Source organism: Tupaia chinensis, unplaced genomic scaffold (assembly GCF_000334495.1).
Source record: "Tupaia chinensis unplaced genomic scaffold, TupChi_1.0 Scaffold000182_1, whole genome shotgun sequence".
Taxonomy (NCBI): Eukaryota; Metazoa; Chordata; class Mammalia; order Scandentia; family Tupaiidae; genus Tupaia; species Tupaia belangeri.
In genome coordinates this window covers 1192153-1206789 of record NW_006159657.1, presented here as the reverse complement: position 1 = coordinate 1206789, position 14637 = coordinate 1192153, and the positions used below count along the sequence as shown (strand labels likewise).

The following is a 14637-nucleotide window of genomic DNA, read 5'->3' as shown; positions in this document are numbered from 1 at the left end:
TGATTTTCCAGTGTAAGTATGCTCAGAAATTGGAGTGCTTTCACACTAATCAGGAAGTTTATTTATTTATTTTTTCTTTTCTCTTGAGTGAACTAGCTCTTCTATCACTGAGTCAATATAAGTCACTTGGAAGCAGGTCTCTGATCGTATGCCATAGGTCTTTGTACTTAGGTACATTTCATTAATATTGTAGATCTTTCAAGTCTTTTTCTTTCTTTCAATCTTTCCTTCTACCCTTGGTAAGACCCCAGTTATTTCTTATTTGGCTATTATAACAACCTCCTAAATGTCTATCTACCCATCTTCTTATGCACACTAGATTTTTTTCCCCCTGAAATGCAAATGTCACACCTCTGTTAATAATTTATTTCTTGGGTCCAGCAGACAGCATAGCAGTTACATCTCTGGACTCCCACATGGCTAATTGCAATTAGAATCCCGGACCCAGTGGCTTGAAATTCATGCCAGATGCATGTGCGTGCATGCCCAAGATCCCAGGAGGAGAATGGAGAAGTGATGGTGGCATGGCCATCTGCTCTAGGGGGTGATTTCTCACTTTCCTTCTCACTGTCTCTGTCTCTGTCTCTCTCTCTCTCCAGGGTGCATGAGCCCCAAGGCAAAAACAAACAAACAAACAAACAACAACAAAAAAAACTCTACAAGAATAAATAAATAAATAATAATTTATTCCTTGCAGATAAAGTCCACATTGCTTAACTTCCTACATAAGGCTCTCCATTCATTCCATTCATAGCTTTCTAAGCTTGTCTCTCTTTTCTGTGACCCATGTTTCAGCCAGTTAAAATACTTGTCACTTCTTGAAACCCCTCCGTGACTTGGTTATGCTTTTTTCTTTGTCTAGAACTCTTATTCCGTACACACTGGTTTAAATCCTAGACCTGGTGGCTTGCTTTCTTAATTTCTCTGTCTATCCCTCTCTGGTAAGCATGCATGCCCTATACCAAAATAATAATAACATAATAATAATAAATAAAATAAAATAAATAATAATTTTAAAATATCACAAGCTTAACTTGGGCCCCAGGATTTTCTTAGCAACCTCCGTTTTTCTTGGACTTAGGAATAGATAATTCTCACCTCATTGTTAAACACATGTTTTCAAAAAAATTTTTTTCTTGGGGTTTGAGAGGAATTGAGTTGCCGGTGTGGTCCATGGTCATGGCATACCAGGCATAGCCAGTGCAAATGCCTTGGTGGTCTTACCCAAATTATGGCCTGGAAATAACGGCCAGTGTTTGCCGAGCCCTCACAGTGTCCTAGGCTTATTCTTGCATGCTTCATGTGTATAATCCTCACAGTAACCCCACAAATGAGGCATTGTCGCTGTTCTCATTTCCAGGAGCAATTGAGACCCTCAGAGAGTGGTAATTTGCTGCCAACACAGCTGAAAAGAGTCAGAACCAAGAGGCAACCAAGGCTGTTTAACTCAGAGCACCATGCATGTGCCAATGAGATTTCCTGCCCTGCCCTCTGGCATGACTTGCCCCAGGTAGCCTTCTCTGACCACCCCTCAACCTCCACCTTAGACTCATCAAGAGCCTCAGCCATCGTCATACTTAATGGCGAGTAATGATGCTCTTTCACTCATCTGTCTCTCTAAGAGGCCTCTTAACAATGACAGTCTCTTCATCTTCCCATGGTTATTTTGTGGCCAAAAGATGAGAGGCTTATAGGCCACTTCGCTTGGGCTTGCTCAACCTCATTTGCCCTAGTAGAAATACACTCATCCGAGGACTGAAAGAGGCCCCTTGGCGTCTTATCTCTCAGTTGGTAAACACAGCCTTTCTCTGGATTTGTGCTCATCCATCACAGCCCATTAAGCATCAGTGGCCTGGGGCCATTTTCCAGCATGACTGATGATATTTGAAGATTCGGCAGAGGAGGTGTGGGAAGCTTGTCCTCTGTGCCAGCTCCATCCTGCTGCTCCGTGTGAACAATGGCAGTGAGGCCAGGGCAGTTCTGGTCTGTACTGATTGGGGTGTAAGGAGGTATGGGGTAGTAATTACCCACTCATGGGAGTCAGGTTTGGCAGGCTCAGAGACATGTTAGCTCACGTTGTCCTAACGTGCAAAACACAATCACACAAAGAGGAAGAGAAGCTATTGCAAAACTCCATGAAGCTAAACTCTGGATCTCTCTGTGTCGTACTTTCATGCTAATGGTGTTTATTAGGTGCCTACCAGGTGTGGAGTGCTATGCTAGATACTGGGGTTTCAGCAGTGATCAACTGGGACAGGGGTTTATAATTGACAAGCATTTGCAGCCCCTTAAAAATACTAGGTGTTGTTCATCCATAGGTCAGTGGTCTTTTTCTTTCCCATGCGTGTGTGGAAATCCACTGCTTGTCAAGTGGGGCTTCTACTCATCCTAATCTCTGTGCTGTGAGTTGAATGGAATGACAGTGGTCCACAGTCTAGATGGGAAACTAAACAAGACTTTCATATCCAAGGCATCTTTACTGACTTCTCCCTACTTTGTTGCACACTTACTCAGGTGTTTTTTCTGTGTCCCATCCATCACCACGCTGGGCTTTACTACCTTAGGGCATGCCCACCATGTTGTTTAGTGAAGGTCTGCTTGAGTGTCCATTTCCCCTGTTGATTGTAAACTCCCTCATTGCAGTGACTGAGTTGTTTTACCTCCTTTTCCCTGCAGTTGCCAGTATCTGGTGAATAGTACATGCTCAGTAAATGTTTGCTGAAGGAATGCAATTGATGGGTGATTGAGCAGGTGCAAATGCTTAGGAGCAAGCCTACACTGCAATATTAAATGCATGCAAATACGTCTAGTACAAACTGCATACATAAGGGCAAAATGATTTTCCAGTGTAAGTATGCTCAGAAATTGGAGTGCTTTCACACTAATCAGGAAGTTTATTTATTTATTTTTTCTTTTCTCTTGAGTGAACTAGCTCTTCTATCACTGAGTCAATATAAGTCACTTGGAAGCAGGTCTCTGATCGTATGCCATAGGTCTTTGTACTTAGGTACATTTCATTAATATTGTAGATCTTTCAAGTCTTTTTCTTTCTTTCAATCTTTCCTCCTACCCTTGGTAAGACCCCAGTTATTTCTTATTTGGCTATTATAACAACCTCCTAAATGTCTATCTACCCATCTTCTTATGCACACTAGATTTTTTTTCCCCTGAAATGCAAATGTCACACCTCTGTTAATAATTTATTTCTTGGGTCCAGCAGACAGCATAGCAGTTACATCTCTGGACTCCCACATGGCTAATTGCAATTAGAATCCCAGACCCAGTGGCTTGAAATTCATGCCAGATGCATGTGCGTGCATGCCTAAGATCCCAGGAGGAGAATGGAGAAGTGATGGTGGCATGGCCATCTGCTCTAGGGGGTGATTTCTCACTTTCCTTCTCACTGTCTCTGTCTCTGTCTCTCTCTCTCTCCAGGGTGCATGAGCCCCAAGGCAAAAACAAACAAACAACAACAAAAAAAACTCTACAAGAATAAATAAATAAATAATAATTTATTCCTTGCAGATAAAGTCCACATTGCTTAACTTCCTACATAAGGCTCTCCATTCATTCCATTCATAGCTTTCTAAGCTTGTCTCTCTTTTCTGTGACCCATGTTTCAGCCAGTTAAAATACTTGTCACTTCTTGAAACCCCTCCGTGACTTGGTTATGCTTTTTTCTTTGTCTAGAACTCTTATCCCGTACACACCAAGTTAACTCTTGCTCATCCAACAAAACCCAAATCTCCTTAATAGTAAAGATCCACACTTGGTTTCAAAATGGTCTATTTATCTCTGTCTCTCTAGCCCGACTGAATCTCCTAAGGGCTTTATTCATCAATTTATTTTCAGTCACTGTCTGGGCCTGGCTTATAGTAGCTGCTCAGAACATGTTGATTGAATGAAAGAAGACCTAAGATTTTTCCATAAAGTTGCACAGGTAACCAGTAGAAAAGTACATGTAAGGCTGATGCAATTGAGCTTCAAATATAGGTCACTGAACTGGAATGCAGAATCAAGTTGTCAAGGTATCATTTTAGAGACATCAATATTGAAGTCTTACATTTAGATTATAAATTTATTTTACAAGTGCCGGGTTGAGAAAGTGGAGACATCCATCTACACCAAAATGACTGAAGGATATTAATAGGCTAAAATTTTCATTCATATTGATAATAAGGCAGAATATGGACCAGTCAGACTCCCCCATGTTCACTTGGGCAGTCACCCACCACCCATTTTTTTAGTGTGGCTAGCCACTAGACAGTGAATAGACTGGACCCTGATCCCACAGAGCTTATATCCTAGTGGGGTGCATGTGTTACCCGACAAGCCATGGTAAGTGTAATTGCAGAGATGAGTTTTCTAAAGGAAAACAGCATTCAACACAGGAGCTTGTCTCAGGCTTATCAGGGAGGGCTTCCTTTTTTTTTTTTTAAGAATTATTCATTTAATTTTATTTATTCATTAATTCATTTTAATTTGACCAGAGAGAGATACATACAGAAAAAGAGAGAGAAAAAGTGAGAAAGCAAGCTACCAGGTCTGGGACTCGAACCATGGTTGGCCATATGGGAGTGCCCAGTCAGTGCCTTAACCACCACACCACCTGCTGGTCCCCAGGAGGGCTTCCTTGAAGAAGTGAGTCTTGAATTAAATTCCATGGATGAGTACAAGCTCACTGAAGAGCTTGGTGATTTTTAGGAAGGGAAAGGAGGTTGGAGAAGGTGTGGGCCAAGCCACACTGGTCACTTTAAGCAATTTTCTCTTTACCAGGGAAATCTCTTTACCTGGGAAAAAATGGAATAATTTGAAGCAGAGTTTCTTTCGTCTTTCTTTCTTCTTCTTCTTTTTTTTTTTTTTAGAGAGACTTTTGCTATACAGTGCATGCGCTTGCCAGAGACACAGAGAGAGACAAAGAGACAGAAAGCGAGAAATCGCCCACCAAGGGGGATGGCCACATCGTAGTCCCTTCTCCTCCATTCTCCTCTTGGGATTTTGAGCATGTATGCACACGCACCCAGTGTGTTTTAAACTGCCGAGTCTGGGACTTGAACTGTGGTCAACTACATGGGAGTCCCATGGTGACACAATTACGCTATCTGCTGGTCCCTGAAGCAGAGTTTATATGACCTGTAGTTGAAAGATGGAGAACATGGGAGCCATAGTTTTGCTGTCCTGAATTCTGATCTGGGGTGGGGTGGTGTGCTGGTTGGTACCAGTCATTACATTTCAGAAGGGCCAAAGAGAAGGCAGAGTGTGAGCAGAGAGAAGGATGGTGATTACAGAAGAAGTCTCAAGAAGAAAGGCAGAGGGTTGTGAGAGCAGTTTCAAACATTTGAAGGACTGTCCTGTAAAGGAGGAGGGGCAAGAGTCCCGTGTTGTCTCAGAGGGAAGAGAGGACCTGTGGGCAAGGGCTTTGAGAGAGACAGAGAAAGAGCTAAATGTTAGCTCTGCTTCAGAGCAGACACTTTGAAATAGTACAGCCCTCGGTTGGGACAGTGCTGAAGGGAGTGGGCAGCCACTGTCATGTAGCACATCTGAGCAGAGGCTGAATGACCACTCTCCAGGATAAAGCAAGGGGACGGCTTTTACGGGGTCAAGAAGAGGTTGAAGGGTGTCCTGTGGGCTGAATCCAGCCTGCAGATACACTCTGGGCCTCGGAATGTTGTAAAAATAAAATTAGTTTTCCCTAAAATACCTAGATTTGGGTTTCTTTTTACCATCTGGAAGAACTGACAAATTGGACCAACACTCCAGAATTGCTACAGTCGTTTGCAGTTGATAGATGGTATGTTAGTTCTTTATTGCTGTCATAAATTTCCACAAACTGTGTGGCTTTAAAAGATACAAATTTATTATCTTATAGTTCTATAGGTCAGAAGTTTGAAATAGGTCTCACTCAGCTAAAATCAACGTGTTGTGGGGCTAAATTCTTTCTGGGGAGTCTGGAAAAGGATCTGGGTGTTTTTTGTTGTTGTTGTTGTTGTTGTCGTTTGTTTTGCCTTCTCCAGGTTCTGGAGGTTGCCTCAACCTCTCAATTCATGGCCCCATCTTCATTTTCAAGGGCAGCAGTATGCATCTTCCAGTCCCTCTCTGACTCTATCTCTGTCATCATAGCTTCTTCTCTGACTATTTTAAGTATACGTTGGGCCCACACAGATAATCCAGGACACTCTCCCTATCTCAGGATCCTGGCCTTAATCACATCTGCCAAGTCCCATTTGCTGTGTAAGGTGAATACACAAAGGTTCCAGGGACGAGTTTGTAGATACCTATGGGGGCCCTTCATTTTGCCTAGCCCTCAGAGCTGCCTTTTTTAGATTCTGTGAAACAGAGTGGGTATGTTTCCTTTATAGGCCTCTCCATTTAGACATTGTATATTTTATTCCCAAGTTAAAGAGCTTGATTTAATAACCACCGTTCCTACAGTTATTCTAGGAATGAGGTCTAGCATATGAAGATTAAATGCATTGATAAAAGAACTTTCTCTCTTGAGGGCTGGAGACCAAGAGTAAAGGGGGCAAGAGAGAATTTCAAAAGTTGTATAGAAGTGATGATTTTGTTGCTTGCAAGATGTCGTATCATCAATTCAATTCAACACATTATTGAGCATGTGCTCTGTTCTGTATATGATTAAAAATACGTAAGCCAAAGCCTTAGACAGCAAAAAAAAAAAAAAAAAAAAAAATCCAAGAAATAGAATGTAAAGCCAGTTGTTTTTGGGATCTTGAATGTGCTGTAACTTACAGAAAAACCTAAATCATTTTCAAATGTCACTGCTTGAACTGGAATTCTAACAAATTAGTTGTGTCACATGTCATGGCTGATCACGATCCATTGAAATTGAGGACCTCTTATCTATAATATGGTTTCCAGCCTTCAAGAAGGTTTTTGTCTGTCTGTGAAGATAAGCATTACAGGGTGAACCTAACAGAAGTGTGCCATGGTGTGTGATTACATTTATGGACACGGGTGGTACAGACAGTAGGCACTAGGGATTTGGAAGGATCATTCCTGAAGGATGCTTGGTGAACGTCACTCCACCACAAAGCAGATACCTGCTTCTGGTTCTGCAGTAGGGCAGCAGAGAAAAGAAACTCACTCTGAGTAACTTATATTAGAAAATAATTCATTGGCAGGCTTCAGAGGTTCTGAAAAGCATGTCTCTGTAAAGAAAAAGAAGGAGAGCCTCTCTGGGGACCAAGAAAGAAGGATTCAAGGGCAGTCGTACCAGCACACAACAGGCAGGGTGTCAGTTCAGACCCGTGTCTTTCCTCCTGGGATGCAGATTCCTGGAGAATGGATGTGATTGGTTGAGCTGGGACTTGCCTTGGTCTTGAAAGGGCAGACACCTTTATCAACATCCCCTTCAAGACCAAAAGAAATGGGCTATTGTTACCAGTAGAACAAAGGTTGGATGCTGGTGTTGGCAATCCCTTTTTTACTTGAAATGGTTCTCAGAGTTGAGACACAGACTTCTGGGTAAACTGGGGGTGTGAAGGAGTAGATAGAACTGCTGGTGTGCTGCGTGGGCTTGATCAGGTTCATTTCCTTTTCTGGGTCTCAATGTCTCCTCTTGAAAGGGGGGCAGCCAGGGAATCCCTGAGGTCCCTCTTACCTTCCAAATCTAAAATTCTCTCTAGTATAAACACTTGGGAAGATAATCTTAGTATTGAAAAGTTAGTTTAGCATGTGCCTACAAAAAATGATCAGAGTCATCTTTGAGATACAGGCGCAAATATTTTGCTATCATTTAAAATAGACTAATGAACCAGAAAGAGAGAGTTAGGAGAGTGTTTCCCCTGCTGTTTAGGGGGTGACTGAGGCTAAGAATGGTGGCTGAGATACTGGGAACATTGATGGTGGCCATGAAGGGTGAGGTGAGATACCTTGGAAGTATGTAAATGCTGCAGTGATAGCCCAGCAAACCTGAAACCTTAGCCCAGGGAGGCTGCCAGGTTGTACAGACCCAGATGCCAAGTGGGGTGCAACGTGCAGCCCTGGCCACGAGACCGGTGCAGTGTAAATATTCCACATTCCTGGAGAGCTGAGGAAAGAATTCTGGAGGGTTAAGGAAGGACTTTCCTGTCTCGGCAGTTGCCTGGGGTTGGAGGTATGTGCTTCCAGCAATTTTTACTCTCTCCTCTCTGATGTTAGTGCTGCATATCTGTGGTGTTCGCAGAGTAATAATAATGGTGGGAAGCATTTACTGAAAGCCTATGGTGTGTTAGGAACTGTACTAAGCACTCCCTAAACATTATCATAATTAATTTTCCAATAATTTTTAGAGGTAGGCACTATTGTTAATCCTCTCAAGACTCCAAATACTCTCTTATATCTGGAACAAGCTCCTATCCTGAAAGCTCTGGAGGACTTAGAAAAATAAAGACGTGGAAATTATCCTGCATAAGCGTACAGAGTAAAATCAAAAGCTAGACGAATGTGATGGAATGGACACAGCTAAATAGATAATAAAATTAGGAGACTAACTAGTTAGGTCTTGTTATTATCTTCCCTGTACAGAATGGAGAATGGAGACTCGGAGAGGCTCATCTGTTGCCCAAGGGCACAATGCCATAGAGAGCAAGGATTCAAACTGAATGTGTCTCTGTAGGCCTCACTGCCCACTTGCAGAGCAGACTAAGCTTTGCTCTGGCCCCAGATAAGTGACTTCTCAGTGCCAGGTCAGCATCTTCCAGAAGCTCAGGTCCACTCTCTGTGTGTGTCTGGCTATCATCCTGCCTGTTTCTGCCTCTTCCTCATTTCTGTCCCGCATGACCTCTTCCTTCTGGGTCTACTTCTACCCATGTGACCAAGCTGCCTGCAATATTTTCTGTCCCGTGCTGGAGCAACACATGGGTCTTCATTTCCTGCAAGGAAGACCAGGTTGGTAGGTCTTTCTCATTTGAGAGAAGCACTGAGAATGTGAGGGTGATCATGAGAAGTTGTGTTTAAATCCATGTTTGTGTCAGTGAACTGACTGCAAGCAAAAGACCCCTGAGGGTACTTGTGGGCAGAGTCCAGGTGAGCTCAGGCCCAGATTTCTCTGCAACTGCTGTGGTTACCACTGGCCTCTTTGGTCAGGTCCTGGGGGTTGAGCTGAATCACAAATAAAAGGTTATTTTTGAGCTATGCTTGCTCTTCTACAGGATATTACTGTTACCTGCTCACTTTTGCATTTTAAAAAATCCACCTCTTCTTAGTTCTTAATCCTCACTCCATCCTTATCTACCTTCCTCATCTCTATAAAGTATTTATTTGTTTTGAATAGGCGATATAAGCATGTGATAAAAAAGTTTAAGCAGCTCCTGGCATGTCCAGCAAGCAGTTCTCCAAATCTCCGTTCCTGGAGGAATCCTGTTCCTTGTACACTCGTTTGGATATATTTGGTTAAACTTCATATCATTACCTTATTTATTGGTCAAAGTGATTGCCTATTGGCAGACTCACATGGTCCAATCACATTCAAGTATAAATACTGGATCTATAGCTTACCGTCATCCAATATATAATGAATTTGCCTGTGTATTGTCTGTCTCCCTCCATCAGATTGTAAACTGCATGGAGCCATGACTTATTTGTTCAGTGCTGTGACCCTGAGACTCTCAGTTTAAAAAAAAATAAAATGTGTATATACACACACACACACACACACACATACATATATATGTATACACACACACACACACACACACACATACAGTTGTTGGGAAAGTCTTGATGCATTTTTGCATAGAGAAACATAGAAAAAATACATCATGACTTTTCACACTTTTCAGATGACTATATATTGCTCTTTTGAGAAATAGTAGCCAACTCTATATTGTGCTCTTTACCTTCCTCACTTAACACACAGTGCTTTTCAAACTTTTTTTGTTTTTGTTTTTTTAGGGGCTACTTATATTTTTTAAAAAATGTCTATTTCTATTTCTTTTATACATTCAATCACGTTACTTAGCTTACAAAGGGAATATTCCAACATGGGAGCATTTCACAACAGTCCAATTCACCATACTAGAATGTTATTTTCAATAGATAATAATCCATTTCTTTGTCCCCAAAATAAAAACATAGAACATGTCATGAATTTGCATGTCATCCTTGTGCAGGGGCCAGGCTAATCTTTTGTGTACCGTTCCAATTTTAGTATATGTGCTGCCGAAGCGAGCACTTCGACTTTTCTTTGTCAGTGCCTATATATTTACTTTGCTTGCTTGCTTTTCTTTCTTTCTTTCTTTCTTTCTTTCTTTCTTCCTTCCTTCCTTCCTTCCTTCCTTCCTTCCTTCCTTCCTTCCTTCCTTCCTTTCTTTTTTTGAGGGGCTTTTGCCATAGAGCATGTGTGCTCTCTGGAGAGAGAGAGAGAGAGAGACAGAGACAGTGAGAGGGAAAGTGGGAAATTACCCCCAGAAGGATGGTTACACCTCAATCCCTTCTCCATTCTACTGGGATTTGGGGCATGCATACACATGCACCTAGTGTGATTTTGAAGCCACTGGATCTGGGACTCAAACCACAGTTGGCCACATAGGAGTCCAGCGATGGAACTGCTACATCATCTGCTGATCCCTGGACTTTGCTTTCTAACAGTTGCATAGAATGTGCATCCACAGCAATACACCCTCACTGATGTGATCATTCCCCACCTGATGGACATCCAGGTTGTTCCTAATCTCGTGCCATTACACACACACAAATACCCTGAGTATCCTTGCACAGACCTTTTTGTCCACAAGTGTGAGCACCTACCGGAAGTGGACCTGCTGGTTTTGAGGTCATGTTGCTGTTTTGAGTAGACATTGCCTGATTGACAATATCACCTTCTTTTCTTGTGTTCTCAGGGAGGAAACACGGTTCTCATAGGTTGGGCTTTTGGTCTTTTGGTTGTTATTGTTGGAAACAACCACCCACCTTCCTGGGCTCTGTTTAACTGCAGCAGTGGGGGAGTGACCACACATTATTTAGGTTTCTTGAAGTTTATCTTGTGACTCCCTGTGGCCACCAGCAGTCCATTCCTTGCATGCTAATCTGTTACATTTGTATTAGAAGACGGATCTCTCAGCATGACACAACCAAATTAGTTTTGCTGTTGGAAGCCACCATAGGATGCTAGTTGGAACATAGCTGCCACATAGGCATGAGACATCAAAACAAGGGGACAGGGGAGACTGCCATAAAATTGCAATTTCTCTCAGGAGCGGGAGCTGTCAGGGCTCAAGAGAGCAGCTCTGCTCTGTTAGTTTCAGCCCCCACCTCCTCTCTGTGGAGTTACAGCTTCTCTTCCACATGCTCAGGTTCAGCTCATGTTCACAGAGGGCCCCTTGGACCTCAGCACTTTCTGCCCAGGACCTAATGTAGCTTTTCTTAAGAGTCCTATGACACTGTCCTGTATACTAGCCTCATCTTAGAGAGCAAAGAACAGAGGCTCAAAGAGGTAGAATGACTTGCCAGAGTAAGTTTTAAAAGTACAAATGGAATGAAGTCATTTCCTGCTAAAGACCTTCTACTTTGAAGCTGTCTCATGTTCTTATCCTCCCCTGACAGTACCTCCAATTTAATCTTAATCCCACACTCTTCTTCTCACATCTCACTCCACCTACCATAGCCTTCTTTCTGTCACTTAGACTTACACAGTTATTCCTACCACAGGGCTTTTGCATTTCTACTTCCTTCTGCTAAGATCATTCAGTGCTCTGTTTTAGAAGGTTGGCTTCTTTCTAGTCCCCTCCCCAGGGATGATGAGTCTTCTTGACCACTTCCTCTCAGTGCTCTTGATCTCAGTGCCCTGTAGTGTCTTGCCTACAGCTCACTCTCTTTTTCTTTGTTTGCTATTGGGCATATGTGCTCACTGGAGAGAGACAGAGAAAGAGGGTAAGAAAGTGAGAAATCACCCCTTATGATGGTCATGCTGTAATTCCTTCTCCTTCATTCTACTCTAGGATTTGGAGTGCAGACATACATGTGCCCTGTGCAATTTTGAAGCCACTGGGTCTAGGATTCAAATTGTGGAATCTCAATGTGGAATCCAGCCACTTTAACCTCCACACCACCTGCTGGGCCCCACTCCACAACTCTTCTTATAGTCTGGAAAAATTGTTTTAACTTTTCCCATGTTTTATTTGTTAATGTAGACTTTAGAGTCACTTAAACAACAACAACACAAAAAACAACTGGTTGTTAAAATCCGGGTGAGTGCTCGTTGAAATGGCTCCATGCCAGTCCTGATTGAGGGACAGAGGAACATGGTCCATGACCTCTCGGCTGTAGGTAGGTGTCCAAGTATCTGAGAACATTGCACTTAGACTGACTATGGAGGCTAATCACATTGCATTTGGGGGCTTGTCTTCTCTCCTATGAAGTATGTTACCATTACAGCAAGCTAGAGCCCTATATAGATCTTCACTGAGAGGAAAATAATTGTAGGTTGTTCTAGCTCATTCTGTGGCTAGGAACAGAAAATACTGGAAACTGGGTGACTTGCAAAAGCAGAGGTTGGGATAGCCCCATAGCTTAGTGGCTAAAATAGTCAGATCCCTCATGGCCAATTGTGGTTAGAATCCTAGCCCCTGCCTTTAAAATCATGCCAGGCACAGAGCTGGCCAGTGGTGGTGATTAAGATGACTGAATCCCACATGGCTGACTATGCCTCTGAGTCCTGAAACTGGTGGCTGGAAAACATGCAGGGCAAGTGTGCATGCATACTCAAAATCCTGAGAGGAGAATGGAGGAGAATACTTGCAGTGTGGCCATCCCTCTGGGGGTTGCTTTCCCACTCCCCAGCCCCTCTGTCTCTGTCTCTCTCTGACAAATGCACACACTCTGTAATAAAATTACACAAAAAGGAAATCAAACAAAAGAACCAAACAAAAGATCATACCAAGCATCTGTGTGTGCTTGTCCCAAATCCCAACAGGATAGAGAAATAGAGGAGAAAGGATTGCTGCATGAACATACCCCATTAAAGTTTAATTGTCAAAGGGCATGTGAGCTTACATGCACATGCCCTTTGACAATTAAAATACATAAATAGAGTCCAGAAGGTGGTGTGGAAGTTAAATGGCTGAATTCCACATGATTGAATGTGCGTTTCAAGTCCTGGACCTGATAGCTTAAAAAACACACCCAGCGCGTGTGCATGTGTGCCCAAAATCCTGAGAGGAGAATGGAGGACAAGGGATTGCAGTGTGTTTAATCCTCCTTGGGAGGTGATTTCTCACTTTCCCTCTCTATTTCTTCTGTCTCTCTCTCACACAAGCATATGTACCCCGTAACAAAACTTTAGAATAGGAAATACAGAATAGAATAGATCAGAATAGAATATAGAATAGAATAGAATAGAATAGAATAGAATAGAATAGAATAGAAAATATAGAATAAGATAAAAAAAAAAAAGAATAGAATAGAATAGAATAGAATAGAATAGAATAGAATAGAATAGAATAGAATAGAATAGAATAGAATAGAATAGAATAGAATAGAATAGAATAGAATAGAATAGAATAGAATAGAATAGAATAGAATAGAAAATAGAATAGAATAGAAAATAGAATAGAAAGGTTTATTCAGCTCCAGTTTGGAGGCCTCAGGTCCAGGGACCCTCTCTGGTGAGATTCTTCTTGCTGACTCACAACGTGGCAGAGGGCAGTGTTCCATGTGTCCATCTCATTCCCTCTTTTTATAACCTCTCCAGAACTTAATCATAGGGGCCTCATCCTTAATATTAATCTCTTCTCAAAGGCCTCACCTTTATTCCATTAATTCCATTACAATGAACTGTCAACACATGAATTTTGGAGGATATCCAGATCACAGTATAAGTCAGTGCTGGCCAAAGCTGTAAGGTTAGGCTATAAGCTATGCCTTAAGAAGTTAATGTTTCAAAAGTAATTCATTCACACAGTCAGAGGTTTGTGCAGGTGTATATGCATGCATGTATATAGTTGTATTAGAAATAAATTCAACACAAATTTGACCGTGTCATTCCACTAGATGAAAAAGTACTCTTTCATACTTGAGTTTAATAAGGCTTAACAGAATTTATAACAGAATTTACAAAATGTAAAGCCACATGTTGAATGAGTTTTATTTGGCATGTGGTGCTTTGAGTTAGTTTCCAACATTTAAAAATCAGGAGATTAGAAAAAATCAGGAGCTATCTTGTGAAATTCTGAAATTTTGACTTGAGAGATGTAAAGCTCTGGTGATATTAGCTTTTGAAATGACAATAACTGGAGATGAGCAGCAGCTTCTTCTCCAGGTAGAGCATGTCCTCTCCAGTTTGCCATCTTACCTATCTGGACCTCTTTGGTAATGTAAGTCACATGGTTGACCTATATGACATTTGTTTTGTGACCTTTACTCTGAAATTTCACAACTGTTTTCTTTCAGAATGGAAAAGAGCAAGTAATGTGAATAATAATAATAAAAGAGATCTATTCATGTTTGTTAATTTGTATAATTGCCGAGGCCTATCAATATAAATAGCAGATGTCTGAGAGCGAGAGAGAAGGTGAGGAATTAACAATTAACATTACGTTGGCTCACAGTATAAGTAGCTTTTGATATCTAAATCTTCCCTGCTGCTTTGCACACCATTACTTACTTAAAATAAATGCTGGAAAAGAAGTAATTTATTAA

The 14637-nt window shown here is 41.8% G+C and overlaps 1 protein-coding gene and 1 non-coding gene across 3 annotated transcripts in view; one reads left to right on the top strand and one right to left on the bottom strand.

Moving 5' to 3' along the window:
- The window catches only part of GRIN2A (glutamate ionotropic receptor NMDA type subunit 2A), a 520859-nt gene that overhangs the window by 193398 nt on the left and 312824 nt on the right, over positions 1-14637 (top strand). The gene's annotated exons all lie outside the window — the stretch shown is intronic.
- On the bottom strand, positions 10068-10174 carry LOC114007480 (U6 spliceosomal RNA). Its single transcript, XR_003549102.1, has one exon. It is a non-coding gene; the product is annotated as a U6 spliceosomal RNA (small nuclear RNA).